The sequence below is a fragment of the Pan troglodytes genome, chromosome 15, assembly GCF_028858775.2.
Source record: "Pan troglodytes isolate AG18354 chromosome 15, NHGRI_mPanTro3-v2.0_pri, whole genome shotgun sequence".
Classification (NCBI taxonomy): Eukaryota; Metazoa; Chordata; class Mammalia; order Primates; family Hominidae; genus Pan; species Pan troglodytes.
This window is the reverse complement of record NC_072413.2, coordinates 26,974,059-26,989,905: the sequence shown is the minus strand read 5'-3', so window position 1 is coordinate 26,989,905 and position 15,847 is coordinate 26,974,059. Positions and strand designations below refer to the sequence as shown.

The window sequence follows — 15,847 nt, the reverse complement described above, 5'->3', positions numbered from 1 at the left end:
TAAGCCACACCTGGATAACTCATTTATTTTTAGATAACCTGTTTTTAATCTTGGAAGCTTTTATGGTTATCTCTGGGTAGGGGTCTTTACATTCCACTTGGCATTTTTCACTTTAAATTCTCATATCTTTCAACTTGGAAGAATTTGATTCTATCAGTTCTCTGTTGATTTCTTCTACTCCATTTTCTGTATTCACGTTGTTTTTGGGTTTCTATTACTCAGATATGGGGCGTCCATACCACTTCTATAGGTCTTTTATCTGTTCCCTCATGCTTTCTGACTCTGCATTTCTGCTTTACACTGTAGCAGAGTTCTCTACTTTATTTTCTAGATCTTTACTGTTAATTCCATTTGGTAGTTTGTTCTGCATTTTCCAGTTGTTAGAAATCTGTTATTATTCCTCATTTTTTGAAAACTTCTTTCCTACATTCTTCTTAGTTACGTATTAATTCTATTTTTGTGCATTTATGTTCTTATTTTAGTGCTGTCTCAGGAGAGATAAGATGTATCGCTAAGACCTAGTATGAATTTGACTCAGAACTATAAGCAGCAACAGGTTGTTTTAGGGTTAAAGTAACAAACTAGAAACAGTAGGGCCACAATTTGCTATTTTTTTTTTTTTTTTTGATGGAGTCTCAAATCTCGCTCTGTCACTCAGGCTGGAGTACAGTGGTGCTATCTCAGCTCATTGCAACCTCTGCCTCCTGGGTTCAAGCGATTCTCCTGCTTAGCCCCCAAGGGTAGCTAGGAGTACAGGCACACGCTACCATGCCCAGCTAATTTTTAATTTTTGGATTTTTGGATTTTTAGTAGAGATGGGGTTTCACCATGTTGTCCAGGCTGGTCTTGAACTCATGTCCTCAAGTGATCTACCCTCCTTGGTCTCCCAAAGTGTTGGGATTACAGGCATGAGCCACCGTGCCTAGCCTGCTGAAATAATTTCTAGGTGTCATATCATGGAGGGTCTTGTAGATACACTCTACTAAGGACACTGGACTTTTATCTTAGAGGCACTGAATGTTCTAATTGTGAAAATAGTATGATCTTGTAAAGAAGGTATATTTAAGGACTAGAGGCCAGGAGGACAGTTAGAAGCCTGTTGAAAGAATTTATGTTAGTGATAAGGATCTGATCCAAAGCAGAAAGATCAGAGAGAAGATGAGGCAAAAATAATAGAGATACTACAGAATAAATTTCCAAAATTGAGTAAAAATATGAAGACAGGAAATGCTAAGAACGCCAAATAGGATAAAGGCAGAGAAAACCACATGTAGTCACATCACAATAAAACTTCCAAAAACCAAAGATGGAAAAAAGCAACCTTAAAAACAGCCAACAGATAATCAAACAATATATATTACCTTCAAAGAAGCAAATAAAGGCAAAATAAGAGTGTTACCTTTCTTCTCAAAATGAGTAATGAAATCCAGAAAATAATAGAATGATAATCCTAAAAAAGCTAAAATAAAATACGGGACAGCTTATAATTAAAGCCTAGTCTCTGTCTACTTTTGCCTAATGTACTATGTCCCTGTTCATTAAGGCAATATTTTGTCTTAATGAAATGTCCCTGTTCATTAAGAAAATATAAGAAAATACTTTATTCTCTTACAATTTTGTGGAGCTGATGTCCATAAAATGCATCATTTAAATAGTTAATTTTGTAAGATGATGGGCTTGGCAGAGTAACTGAGATTTAAATCCTTGCTGTTTAATCTGTTCTAATTGGTTAAGGGTAATGCCCAATTTAGAAGCAAAAAGTAAAATTGCAGATTTGTTTTTAACTCCCTTCAGTTCTGAAGTTTAATAGTTTCAAAAACATCTCCTTTATTATACTTACCCTAAGAAAGTTGACTCTTAGATTAACTGTGGCAATATTTGATAAACATAATAATGCCAATATTTTGATGAAACAAAAATAATTGTGAATAGAAGGCTGTGTGTAATAAGGGGATTATAAAGACGTAGGTTCAGAGCAGACTTTTATTTATTTACTTAATAGGTGAGTACTGGTTCTGTTGCCTAGTAGAGTGCAGTGGCTATTCACAGGCATGACCATAGCACACTACAGTCTCACTCCCAAATACTGGGACTACAGATGGGCACCACCACATCCAGCTGTAGAGTGGATCTCTTTTTTTCTTTTTTTTTTTCCCGAGACGGATTCTCACTCTGTCACCCACGCTGGAGTGCAGTGGCGCGATCTCCACTCACTGCCAGCTCTGTCTCCCGGGTTCATGCCATTCTCCTGCCTCAGCCTTGTGAGTAGCTGGGACTACAGGCGCCCGCCACCACGCCCAGCTAACTTTTTGCATTTTTAGTAGAGATGGGGTTTCACCGTGTTAGCCAGGATGGTCTCGATCTTCTGACCTCGTGATCCGCCTGCCTTGGCCTCCCAAAGTGCTGGGATTACAGGTGTGAGCCACCGCGCCCGGCCGAGTGGATCTTTGTAAGAACTGTGAGATAGCAGATATAGAATTAGGGCTGTGCAATTTTATGTCCAGATAGACTATTATGACAATAAAATTGACCTCCATGAGCTCTGGAGTTAGATTTCCTATGTAAAAACTCCAGCTCTTCAATTTACCAGCTGTGTGACCTTGGACAAGTTTCTTAATGAATCTGCATTTCACTTTCTGCATCTGTAAAACCTTTTAAAGATTGTGGCATAAATTTGTAAGCATACTTCAAATGTTAAGCCTTTATTATAATAATGAAAATTTGGCAAAACAAAGCTGATGCATTTGTAGTAATTGTGTAATGTATTTATTAATATTTTGTTGGATTTTGGTATCTGGCTTAGGCAAAGGAAGTATCTGAAAATCTTTACATTTTATGTAATGTTAAAAGAATGAAAAGAAAAACAAAAAAATTATCAATATATGCTAAGAATTTTGTTGACAGTCCACATATATAATTTTCTTAACCCTAAAATGAATTTATATTGTAGGTGTTATTTTTTGTTATTTTACAGACGGGAAAACTGGCTTAGAGATGTTAAATATCCGGGATTACTGTCAGTTTAACAAAATAATTTCGGCTATCAAAGATCAAGTGGGATAAATTTCATAGGAAGAAACTGAGCTCCTTGCATAAGTCCTAGAAAAAACATAAAAGGTGGTTAACTGCCTCCATATAAAGCTGATTTTTTAAAAAGCTTTCATTTTAGGTTTAGGGGTACATATATGGAGTTGTTATACAGATAAATTGTGTATCATGGGGGTTTGGTGTACAGATTATTTCATCACCCTGGTAATAAGCATGGGACCCGATAGGTAGTTTTCCGACCTTCCTCCTCTCACCTCACCCTCAAGTAGGCACTGGTGTCTGCTGTTCCCTTCTTTGTGTCCATGTATACTCAATGTTTAGCTAATTCTAGCCTGTAGATGTAATCACGAATCTCCTGTTAACAATGCTGTGTTGCTCCCTTCTTTGGCTATTTCAACTATCTGCTGATTTCTTTTCTTTTTACTACTATTTCATTTGCAGTGGAGCCAACCAATCCTAACAAAATTGAATAGTAGATAAATTATACCATTTCATCTGAAGAAATACCTGTCTCATTTTTACTTTTTCTCTCACTCTATCCTCTACTAAAAACTGTTTTCAGATAAACTTCTGAAACCAATCATTTATAACTGGATATAAATTCAAATTATTTTTACTTCTCAGAATATTATCTCAAGCTAGCTTGAATTGGGTAATAAAAGACATTTTACTCTATTAAAGAAAAGCTAGGCATTTCCTGAAATATCAATTAGTTTGGAAGCAATTCACCTATATGTCACGTGAACCCTAAAATAAAATAAAAAAATCTAGACTGGTTATGTATATTTTCCTGTTGAAAAAGATCTAGATGATTTTTTAAAATGCTACATGTTACTTTCTAATAAGTATTTTTTAAAAAGTTGGTCACCAGACTGCCCCTAAGCAATAAGAGATTTCCAAATTTTTATATAAAGTGGAATTATGAAACCTAATTATGTACAACTGCTGTTCTACCATGTTTGGGCTACATTGGTAGGAATATCTGTTAGCTGTACATTTTCAAAGATTGCTTATACTTGGAGATATGAATGTTGGGCCACTCCCAGTTGGAGCCAGGCCTATATTGATCAAGGATAATGAAAGGAAGTACTGATGATGGTATTTCTTTGACAGTTTCAGTTAACAGGAAGTATTAGTCTGAATTAGGGTGTAACAAAGGGAACAATGATTCAGTAAGTTAAAGAAGATAGAACTGGTTTTGTCCTTTACATAACAATCCAAATTGAATGGTTCAATTCTGCTCCATGAAGTTATTCAGGAATTAAGGTTCTTTCCATTGATTGCAGTATTATCCTCTAGGACTGTCATCTTCTGCATGGCAGAGACAGGGTCAGCTGCCATTCCAGCTGGTGACAAGGGGAAAGATAACATGGAAGCATACACATGGTCCTAAGACTTAGGTCCATAAGGGACACCTATCACATTAAATTCCATGGAGAAAAGAAGTCCACTATGAAAAGGAGGCTGGAATATTCCATTTAGTCCTGCATGCAGGAATAAAAGGAGAGTATCTTTTGGTAGACAACTAATACTCTCCACTTTATGGTTTGTGCTGTTTGTTGACCCTATTCAAGTTTCCTGATGATGTGCAGTCTTTTCTTTGTGAAAAGGATAAAGATTGATACGGTTTCTGAATGGACCCTTAAATTGGAGGAATAATACCACCCTTATTTTTCTGTAGACTGTGTTTTACACCTGCCTATACTGTGAAAAATAATAATCTTTTATTGGATAAGAGTCTCTCCATTCTTATTTTCTTCAACTTATTGGTCTCGGGAAAATAGGACCAATATTAAAGCTGTCTTGTGATTTACCTATGCCTTGTGAATCTGTTTCTAGTCAGTTTCACTTAGAAGGAAAAGGGCCAGATTCTACCTCTAATTCTGCAAGGGAAAATACATTCTTAGTAGATCAGAATACATTTTAATCTACCCTTTTCTTGAATTAGATTCAAAAAGCTTTGCTTACTAAATAGCTTATAAAGTGTCTTCTTTTGAAATAACCTGTACAGATAACTTTGACAGGGAATTTACTAGGGAAATTAAACAAAGCTGCCTTTATTGTTAATGAATAATTCTTCAACTACAATTTAATATTAGGTATACTATATTTAAAATAAAGAGAGTAATGTTCATTCTTGTAGGATAGTGATTATTTTCTAATTTTCTATTAGGACCAAACTTATGTTTTGATGTAATGTCGGGTTTTGTATGTCACAAGTCTCCAGCAGATCCAGAAAGGCCCTTTTCACCTGTTACTATGCTCACTTACTAGCTGATGTCTAAGTTTCTCTACTAGAAATTATTTATCTTGGCTTAAGGCTGTACCTTGCTAAAACCCAATTATCTGTGAAAAAATTAACCTTTTAAACTTTATAATCATTTTATATTTTGTTCCGGCTGAATTTGTTGTTGAGATTTTTGAAAATGAGCTAGCAGAATCCTTGAGGTGGCTGTGAGAGGGTCTACTGACTATGGAAATGAACACAAAAAGATTTTTGTTTAAAAGATGAATTTAATTTGTGAATTTTCTCTCCATTGTAGGTCACTTTGAGTTCTGGCTGGCTTACAGAGGAAAAAATAGAGCTGATCATGACCATTATAAAAGCGTATTATGTGCAAAAGATGTACATCATTCCCTGAATATTTTGGTTTTTATTTCAAATTAGAAAATTACTGTTGTTGATTTAAATAAAGGACAGCATCAACAAAATCATCATGAATTGGAAATAGTGAAATTTAATTTTTATAAATCTGTGCTAAACATTTTAATGGAAATATATTTTTTTCATTCGTGGCACTTTAATGAAAAATGTAGTGGTGACAAATTCAAACAATAAGTAAAATAGGATTTAAGTTATATGTGTTAATAAGGATATTGATCTACTGTTGATATTCTGAAGCTATTAGCAATCAAATGTTACCATTAATTTTCAGCCCTTGAGCTACTACTTAGTTTTCTACTCACCAGTTCTACCTTTTAAAAAATTGCAAACAACATGGCTGTATGATGAGGGAAGAGGTTTACCCCTACTTGGACAAAAAATAGGCCCTGCTTGTAAGATTAGTTGAATGTTCAGGTCCTTGTAAGTTGTAAAGAATGAAGTTTAAAAATTTGTGTTAGGGGCCGGGAGTGGTGGCTCACTCCTGTAATCCCAGCACTTTGGGAGGCCGAGGTGGGAGGATCATGAGGTCAAGAGATCAAGACCTTCCTGGTCAACATGCTGAAACCCTGTCTCTACTAAAAATACAAAAATTATCTGGGTGTGGTGGCATGCACCTGTAGTCCCAGCTACTCGGTAGGCTGAGGCAGGAGAATTGCTTCAACCCGGGAGGCAGAAGTTGCAGTGAGCTGAGATCACGCCACTGCACTCCAGCCTGGGTGACAGGGTGAGACTCCATCCTCCCCCAAAAAAGAAAATGTATTAGGTACATTTTTTTATACTTTAAATTTGATTTAAGACATTATCATGACTACCAATAACTCTACTGCTGTGAATCCTTGAAATTTAATGTTTAGATTTAGATCTAATAGCTAACTATATTGTCAACTCTGTAAATGCTTGGCCATTTTATTAATGTTGCTATTTTCTAGTGCTTGCGTATAGTAGACAGTAAATAAGTATTGAGTGGATGTCCAATAACTCTTTGTCATTTTAATTTGTAAGTAATTATTAATTCTTTTTCTTTAGGATACAGGCTAAACAAGAGTCAAATGTAAGCCAAATGAGCTGGAGAACAGAGGAGAGATTAGACAAGGGCAAGTGTGTATAAGGTGGTAAAAGAGTACCCTGAGATAAATGTAAACGGTGTGCAATAGAGGTTTAAAGGAGAGAGTGCTTGTACACAGTTTGGCAATTCAGAAATGCCTCCAGTAGGATATGGCATTTGAGGTTGAACCTCACAGGGTTTGTGTGGCTGAGTGGTGAATTGTGAGGATAGTCATGGCAGAGAGCACATTCTATAAAGATTAGAGCAAATTCGGATGTTTTCCATCTCTGACCTTGTATAGTTATTTTACAGCACTTGTGTCACACACTGTTTTAATTATTTTGTACTGTTTATACCTCTCATGCCATCCACTAAATTATAAACTTCTTGAGGGCTATGTGTTAGTAAGTCTTGTATTTTCTGCTAAGTCTATGAGTGCTCTGTATACATTAATATTTTTTAAAAATTACTTTATATCTTTCAAGTTATCAAAGATTTTATAGTTTTACTAATTACATTGAATCTAGTGATTAACAAATGAAATAGCTCCTTGAATAAGCTGCACAATCAAGCATTTCTAAAACAGCAGTTTAGAGCTAAGGCGCTGGAGTTAGAATTGCCATCTTTAAATACTGGTTTAGCTATTGACTAACAGATCTTGACAATTTGTTAACCACAGTGGACTCAGTTTTCTTATCTATAAAAAGAGATAATATTCATATATACCTAATAGAGCTCTGTGGTAGAATATAGATTGCTATAAATACTTTGCTACTCTTCCTTTTGAAAGATGGAGTCTAGTATTCATCCCTTTGAGTCTGGGCTGGCATTTGTGACACTCTTAACCAGTAAACAATAATGGAAGTGATATTGTGAGACCTTTGAGGCTAGATCATATGAAGCTTTGAAGCTTTTGCTGATCTCTTTTTGAATGCTGCTCTTAAAAATCTTTCTGTTGGAGCCTTTAGCCTCCACATAAGAAGTTTGATTACTCTGAACCTTTAGCCATCATATAAGAAGTTTGACTACTCTGAGACTCATGAGACATGGGATCTCATGCTGGAGATCCATGCGTGGATTCTCTGGTTAACATTACTAGCTGAGCTAAACTTTTTGGCCATTCCAGGCAAGGCATGAGACACGTGTGTTAAGCCTCCTGGTATCCTTTGTAACAGCCCATCCACCAGGTGAATAGCATCTGGTGATCTCAGCTGACTTCATGTGTAGAACTAGTATCACCCATTATAACCCAACTCAATTTCTTGACCCACTTTCATTAACCATAAAATAATGGTTGTTGTTTTAAGACACCAAGTTTTGAAGTAGTTTATTACATGTTAAAAAATAACTGGAACAGGCTATTATGAAGATTAAATCATTTACTGTATATAAAACAGCACAGTGCTGGGCACATATTATGTATTCTATAAAAGTTATTGCTATTATGATATTATTACATCATAACCACAATTATAAAGTCTGCATTTGTGTGTGTCTGTGTATGTCACGTGTGTGTATGTTATTTGTAAGTACTGAGAAAATGGACTTGAAATGAAAGCCAATAATATGCTGCACTTTCATATAAGAGAAGCTTTAAGTCATTTTTTTAAAGATAGGGTCTTGCTATGCTGCCTAAGCTGAACTCAAACTCCTGGGCTCAAACAATCCTCCCGCCTCGGCCTCCTGAGTAGCTGGGACTAAAGGTGCGCGGCACTATGCCTGGCTGCTTTAAGTCATTATTCTATAAAGAATTCTTTTCTTTTTTTTCTTTCTTTTTGTTTTTCAAGATGGATTCTTGCTCTGTTGACCAGGTCAGAGTGCAGTGGCATGATCTCAGCTCACTGCAACCTCCGCCTCCCGGGTTCAAGCAATTCTCCTGCCTCAGCCTCCCGAGTATTGGGGACTACAGGCATGCACCACCATCTCTGCCTAATTTTTGTATTTTTAGTAGAGATGGGGTTTCACCATGTTGTCCAGGCTGATCTCGATCTTCTGACCTTGTGATCCTCCCCCCTTGGCCTCCCATCGTGCTGGGATTATAGGCGTGAGCCAGAATTGTTATCTTTCCCTGACTAAGAATTAAATAAGTTTTTCTTCTTCAGGTTTTTTCTTTTTTTCTTCTTTTTTTTTTGGTCTTAGTGCCTTCTCATGTCACTCTATACTGCCCATCTGAACAGGCCATCTGACTGATCTTCACTACTTCCTTCGTTTCAGTTACCATAAATTCTTAATGAATTCTAAATATTTATCTTTAGACCAACTTATTTTTGAATTTCAGATGTGAACATTCAACTGCTTACTGAAAATCCCCATCTTAATGTCCCACAGGAACCTCCAGACCAACATAGTCAAAACTGAACCCCTTAGCTCCTTATCAAATTTCCTTATTTTAATTCACTATCCATTATTTGTGTAAGTCAAAACCTGGGTTTTTAACAAGAAGTCTGGCTTAACATCACAAATCACATTGGCACATGTTCATTAAAATAGGATCTGGTCTAGGTAATTGCAAAGTTTAAGGCTTTCATAATGTAGCTTGTATATCATGATACTGAACTGTGTTTTATGAAGCAATAATACATTATAAATAATGCAGAAAATTTTATAAAGTGCCTGATTTTTGGGATATGCTAAGCAAACTACAAAAGTTTGGCACATCTTGGGATTTAAGCCTTTTCTATCTATTATTTTTCCTGCTCTAGCTTATTGAAACTTGTGACTATAACCTTCCCATAAATTTTAATCTGAAGATATCAAATAGCCTTATAGATTTAATTTGTTTGCATGTTTCTTAATGCTTTGAAACCCGTGAAGTAATAAAGACTATTGCTTTTTCTAGTTGGCACATAGCACCTTTTGTCTCCTCTCCATAGCGTTGTCAAGAAAGACATTTTATTCTACACCAGCCATTTATGTCCAGTCCCACTAGTACTCAAAATCTTGAAATTTTAAATTAAATTTAATCAGGCTGTTGTACAGAATTATTTCCACTATCCTAATGTCATTATGCTTCATATCATTTTAATTTATATTTAAGTACAATTTTTGTTTGTAATTTTTGGTGCTCTGATCTTTAATACCTGGAAATAATTTTAGCAAAAATTTATGTGGTTTACATTCGAGAAATGCTTTATCTTTCTGTTGAAGATTCACGATACATGCTAACATACGTAAACTCTGAAAAGTAAAAGCTTGTGGAAAATTATATTTGTTTAGGTTGTTTAATCCAGCAGTTCCCATGGAATGTAAAAAATGAATAACATTTGTCATACTATTTACTATTTAGTTTGAGAGACCTGCAACTTTAAAATTGATACTCAGCGTCATGAATACCTTTTCTACTTCAGGGACTACATAAGAGAGGAAATCTTTCATTTGTAAACATTCTACTTTGTAGATAATATGGGAGTCTTTTTCCTTTTCTTAAATGGCTTCCTTCATTGCTCACCATTGCTTCAGATGACTTCCAAAATTCCTTGCTAATCAGTTTTAGGTGGGCTTGCTTTCTGAAGGTGAGTTTCTCTCTTTCCCCTGTCCCTATCCTTACATTGCCAAGTCTGTGTGTCCTCTTTCTTCTGCCTTTTTGCTTTCTTCCTTTCCTTTCTGACATTCTAGCTTTTGTCTTGCTGATATTCTTTCAGCTTTATAGAATATTATTATTTTTGTGCTACCACAATGATTTTACAAGAAAGCGCGCATTAAGGGATAGCTGTTTACCTCGGGATGCTTCAGTCAACAAAGTATTTTACGTAGATTTCCTTTAGTCTGAAATCTCTGTACTTCAGATTAGTTCCATCCCCTGACTTTTCAGAAACACATCAGTTGTATTAAAACGGAGCATATATGTAACATGCTTACAAGTATGTGCTAATGTAACAGCACTAAGAGAAGAATAGTATTTTGGCAGATAAATTTTTAATTAATTGCTTTAATAAAATCAGCTAAAACTCTATCCTCCTCACAGCATAGAACATGTACTTCAGTTTTTAGGTCAGCTCCTACAAGACAATTAACTGGCAAGGAAGTCAGTGCTCTTCATTACATGGATACAACAATATCAGAGAACTGTTAGAATAACTTAAACTTCTCTAATGAGCTTCAGAGCTTTAATGAGAAGATTTTCTATTCTTATGTGATTAATATTGCTCTGTGATAGAAAGAGAACTTTTTTTTTTTTTTCTGAAAGGAAACGTAGAGCAAAAGAGTTCAAGATAAATGATTCAGGGGAAGTTAAGAAGTGGTTAATCCCTTATAGCCCAAAGGGGCTTAATTATTGATAACTAGTAACTGCCACCAGCATAGGTAGGCTCTCCAAATAATCATTATAGCCTAGAATAAAGTAAAAAAAACTATTTTTAAACTACCAGCATTTTAACCATTTATTTTCTGAATTCAGTCTATCAAGCAATTAGCTTAGATGGCTATAAAATTGTGTGAGCTTGTGCACCTATAAGTTTAGAGACACTTATGATTCACGATTAGTCTTGAAAATTTTTTATATAAAAATAGTCCCAGTAAATCACTAAGTCAAAATGGATGAACTGGTTCGATGTGTGTGTATGTGTATGTCTAGGTACACAGCTGTGTGTGTGTCTAGGTGTGTAGCTGTGTGTGTGTCCACACACATTTTGAAAATCAACAGGTTAGCAGAAACAGGATGACGAAGGAAGAATGAGAAAAAGAGATAGTTATAAAGAGTCACTGATAATAAGCAAAGCATTCTTAGGATATGTGGGTGTATGTAATCAGTGGCCTTTTTGTACAAATACGTCTTTTTTGACATATTAGCTTCCATCGACATCAACCGAAGCAGATTTCAGAATGTCAAGGAGAACTAGTGAGAAGTAAAAGTGACTGTAAAAGTAGTGGAAGTAGAAGCAGTGAAGATGTAGAGAAGTTTGTGAAAGAAGTAAAATAGAGGTAGATGGTCATCACATTTAAATAAAGGTTAGTCATGCACTTTGAACAGACACTGGTTAAAGATATTTAGGAAAATAGAATGGATTTTAAATTTTAATTGGGGAAGCTGATTGTAAAGAAGAAGGAGTAAAAGCAAATACCAGAATGAAAACACTAGAGAGGGAAACTATTTCGTTACTGGTTTCAGCTATCTCCGAATGTGTGTTTAGGTTTCAACTTCAGCAGGAGACATCAAATTTATTCAGAAGAAGAGCTAAATTGATGATGGCATATCAATTCAAAAGCTATGCTTTTTGAAGCTTTTTGGGAAAGACATTCTCCTGTGTGCTGTCTTTTCACTCCCACTGGGCCACATAAGAATGGGCATGGAACCCTTCCTTACCAGTAGGTAAGGGGGCCCACACAGGAAGTACTGGGCTTATGGCCTTATGTGGGAATATCTTTTGCTGTTTCAGAATCAATGTGTAGTTCTTTGTTCTGCTTAAGTGGGTGTTTCAATAGTCCTCAGACATGTCCTCTCCCCACAATTTTTTTTCAGATACCATAGAGGAGAGGTCGAGGTCCTTCCACTGCAGCACCAAGTGGGGTATATAAAGCCACACTGCCCATGAGGGCTGTGGCGTGAGTCTGCTAGCCGTGAGAGACAGATGCATTACAAAGGGATGGATTTAGTGCACTCTTTCCTCTTTTACTGTGAGTAGATGCTGCACTTCTTGAACCCGGTGGGAGTGTGTGTTGTTTGTTCTCAGAGACCTTGAATCATACACAGTTTTTTGTCACCCCCTGGGTGGCATTTACCTCCTTTTAACATTGGCTACACTCATGTAATATTCTGTCCTGCAGCACAGCCTGAACAGCCAGTGAACGATGAAACAAAACTTCTTCCCAAGCCTCAATGAGGATTGTGCCATAGTTTGAAGGTAGGAGAATTTCAAGCCATTAATCGTCTGTGAATACTGAATGCCAGAGAGAATGGCTCCTTCAGGTCTATCAGCTTATTGCTGCTTCTGTGTTATTCTTAGGCCAAAGAACAATGGTCAATCCAGCAATCAACTCAGTTTGGCTGATTTGTGCCTTTAGTCCAACCTTCTCAGTTGGACCACACAGCCATTCTTCTCTTCAATTTCAGGGTCTTTCCTTCAGGAATTCTGTCAGGAATAAGCAGCAAGTTTCCTACTGCTCTGGGTCCTCCTTAGACCCTTCTTATTTCATGTTCAGAGGAATGAACTCCACATCCTGTCTTAAACTCCACCTTCCTTCTATTATTTTTTCATATTTGACATTGATACTCATTGAAACTAGAATCTGAATTATTACCACCAAAGATATTACCTTTTTTTTTGCACCGGAGAGCTTAATCTTTAAAATGTGCTGTGAGAGATGGGAATGGTATACTATCCTTCTAGTGTGGCAAAAGAAGAGAGAGTAACAAAATAATTATGTTCATATTAAGATTATTTGAATATAAATATTTTGCCAAATTTGTATTTAGGTGTCCATGTTATTTTTAATAATTGGATTGATATAAGTAGATCTTAAGAAATATAAAAAAAAACCGTTTTGTCAAATTGGAGTCAAGGAGGCATGGAAATTCTCTTCATTTGCAGTACTCCTAAATTTCTGCTTATTCTGTGGTTGAATTTATATCAACAAAGAGAATTGGAGATTAAGGCAATTAATCAGAAATTTTAATTAAAAAAGGAATGGAAAAAATAAGTAAAATTTCCTATAGAATTCTAGGGTTTGACATCTACACAGATATATTCATTAGGTAGAATAATAAGTCTTTTCTTTGCTCTTATGAAAATATTGTTCTCTAATTGTCAATGAGCATAAAGTAAAATGAAGATAGATTATACAAATATCCTTATTGATTAAAAGTTTAAAATTGCCAGTGCCCAAGAAATATGCCTGAATTCAAGGATATCTTATTGCAAAGAATATCTTACTGCAGTTTGTTTTTTTCCTTACTGTAAATAAAGGGTCAACCAACAGTTAATAACTCACAACTGCATCTTTTCTTGTTAGAACATGTCGCCCAGCACTTTTTGATTAGATGTTCTCAGATAATAGCTGGGGCAGATTGACCAAAGGAGAGCAATTTTTTTTTAATCAGGATAACATAATGATTCCATCACAAACTTTAGAAAGGGCTATGGATATCACCAATTTTCTTTTTTTGTCTATTAATAGTGCTGTAATCTTTAGTGGAATTGAAGACATGACCTTCTGCAGGTTTCAATACAACTTTATAAAAGGCTGTAACAATGCCTTTAAAATCAAATCTATTAACTGTTCTACAGAGAGGCCAGTTTTCTAGTAACTTGGCCATAACTTAAAGACAGGGACCCTGAAAACACCAAGCATCTGCCTGCAATCTGAATTATCTCCCTGACTAGATTCAGTAATCTTGGCTCTTCCCTGCATTTAAGTCATTTTGTGTACATCAATTTCTTCACCTATGAAGGAAGAGAGTTGTCCAACATGTTCTGATGTTCTTTCAGTTCTGAGTTCTTTGGATAATTTGATTGGAGCCCAAGAGATGTCCTAAATCTGACTGGCATGCAGTAAATGTTTGTTGATTGTGAAAAAATATTTGACTTCCAAATGGGTTGTAAAATATCTCGTGTGGACATACTGCAGCAAGTTAACACTTATAATTTTGGGAGCAGAATAAATGTAATTAAGTCACAAATGCAAATGAATTCTCTGCTTATTTAATTCAAAGAGAAATAGTTGTCTAAAAACAATCTGACCCATATACTGGTTGAAAATAGTAAGCATTATTTTTTTATGAAGGGCCAAGTAAGTGGCTTACATATATTAAATGTAATAAATGTATTCAAAAAGATTTTCACCTAGTTGAACTGCATTTATACTTCATGAATATCACTAGCGTAATCATTACTTTAAAAACATATAGCTGGAGAAATAAGCATTTAGACAGGTAAGAAAACAGACTGAAGTTTTAAATTTTATTTTTAACAGTCATTCTAAAAGAATTATTTATCATTATATATTTGTATGACTGTTAAAAGTTGAAACAGAAAACATGGAAGTATGCTTTTAATTGATCATTGTTATATATAGAGAGTGAATTAAAAAATTTATGCATATAAAGTTACTAATAATTTTTTGAGCACATATAGTTTCCTACATACTTACCTATATCTATTCTTTAATCCCTGTAACAGCCCCATGAACTATCTACTATTATTATCATCATTCCTTCTTGCAGGTGAGGAAGCTGAGGTCTAGAGACGTTCATTAATTTGACTAAAGGCACACAGTCAATAAATGGTAGAGCCAAGGTTTGAACCCTGGCATTCTGGTTTTATGCTTTTAACCAGCTGCTTATTATTGGTATCTTATTGTGATGATTTTGGAAAACACTACTAATTTATTTGAAATGTATTAATAGTCTTTATTTATTTACAACTTTAATAAAGAAAAAGTTAACCTTTCCATATGTTCAAACAAGACGCATAATTTTCTCATTTATCATCCGCAGTTTCTATTTCTCTATGCTTTGTGAAATGAAAAGCTGTAATATCAAATTTTTATTTTGTTTTAATCATTTGTATGATTTGCTGGCCTTTGTGCTATTAAATAGAATGTATGAATGCTTTTTTAGCATTTAGTATTTAATATGTAGGGAACCCATTTCTAATGAATTGCCATGAGTTGAGAAATACTCTGTATGTACTCCCTGAAATTATAAGTAGCCAATACATGTCTCTATACATTCCTTTAGGAGGCCTTATTTTGTTCTGTTAGAATTATTTTAACTCAAAATATATTTTGTTTATAAATGATTGGATCATCTGTTTTACTCAAGCAATTGACATTGAATCACATTAATATTACTTCATTTTTTATTCAGAGGTTTTAAACATCTTTCCCTTTTACTGTTTTTAAAAACTTAACACTGACAATTTTTATATCTTGTGATATAAAATATAATAAATTATAATCAAATCAAGAATAAGAATGAAATGAAAGGAAGAAAGTTGAAAAAAATCAGTCAAATGGTGTACAATGGTTTCTTCTTTAAGTAAGGGAAATAACAGCTTGTTTACAATGGAATCTATCTATTTCAAGACCTTTTAAGAATAATTTCTGTTGCGAAGTGAGAACATTTGAAGTTCCATTTGAAAAATGCAGTACTT

General features: G+C 35.0%; 1 long non-coding RNA gene across 2 annotated transcripts in view; it reads left to right on the top strand.

Moving 5' to 3' along the window:
• The window catches only part of LOC107968132 (uncharacterized), a 39,029-nt gene extending 23,848 nt beyond the window's left edge, over window positions 1-15,181 (top strand). For both annotated transcript variants that reach the window (XR_001709073.4, XR_001709074.4), the window contains exons 3-4: window positions 12,217-12,371; window positions 12,522-15,181. This is a non-coding gene — a long non-coding RNA (uncharacterized LOC107968132). The remainder of the gene's footprint in view (window positions 1-12,216; window positions 12,372-12,521) is intronic.
• The last annotated feature ends 666 nt before the right edge of the window (window positions 15,182-15,847 follow it).